Raw genomic sequence first — 841 nt, 5'->3', positions numbered from 1 at the left:
CTTGTAGATAAACACCCACACAATGGCACCCACACCCACACAATCAAACACACGCACACATACACGAAGGCTCCTAATTATGTATACTTTACATTAAGTGTTGTTCTGTCTACTCCCATTCTCTTTACTATCTAATGACTTGTTCTGTTTGGAATGCTGAATGTTGCACAAAAAATTGAAAAATGTCACCAAATTTTAGATGATTTATTCAAGACTTTTATTCTTAAAATTTTAAAGCAGAATATCAGAGACCTCCCTGACTTTCCTTTGATAGACTTTATGACGCCAATGCGTATGGAACTCACAGTTTCTGTAGAGAGCCTGGTCATATTGGTCAGCGTAACCATAAACTAAGAAGCATATGTCTAAAATCGCTTTGGACTCATACATGTATATAGTCAGGGTTCTGCAGTTGTACAGTGAAACCTGGTCTACCGACCACCTGTGCATAACGACCCACTGTCCACTATGACCGCTGAAAAGCGGTCCCTTGAATTTTCCCATAGACGTAAGCATTAAGATTTCTGTATATGACGACCACTGTCCAACGCGACTTCGACCGCCACTAAAGGCGACCGCATGTTACCCAAACACTGCCAAAACGACCGCGGCATGTGATTTTGTCATGTGACTTTAATGTTCACGGCGAAAAATGAGCGTAATTGTCATAAATTATTTACCGCTATCAAACCATGCCCCCCTCCCATCATTACTCACGTAACAAATAGCGTAGTATTTACGATAGCGATTCTTGGTTATTAACCAACAACGATCGTAGATACCGCAGGACTGGGCTGACAGCAGTCTGTATAAAGCTCTTAAAAGTTGCCAATCTCTTCAT

The 841-nt window shown here is 41.1% G+C and overlaps 1 protein-coding gene across 1 annotated transcript in view; it reads left to right on the top strand.

The window, feature by feature from the left end:
• Positions 1 to 841, top strand: part of LOC118427203 — an 8,658-nt gene that overhangs the window by 7,058 nt on the left and 759 nt on the right. The gene's annotated exons all lie outside the window — the stretch shown is intronic.

Source organism: Branchiostoma floridae, chromosome 12 (genome assembly GCF_000003815.2).
Source record: "Branchiostoma floridae strain S238N-H82 chromosome 12, Bfl_VNyyK, whole genome shotgun sequence".
Taxonomy (NCBI): Eukaryota; Metazoa; Chordata; class Leptocardii; order Amphioxiformes; family Branchiostomatidae; genus Branchiostoma; species Branchiostoma floridae.
The sequence above is the reverse complement of the archived record's forward strand: the minus strand, read 5'-3'. Positions and strand labels throughout refer to the sequence as shown.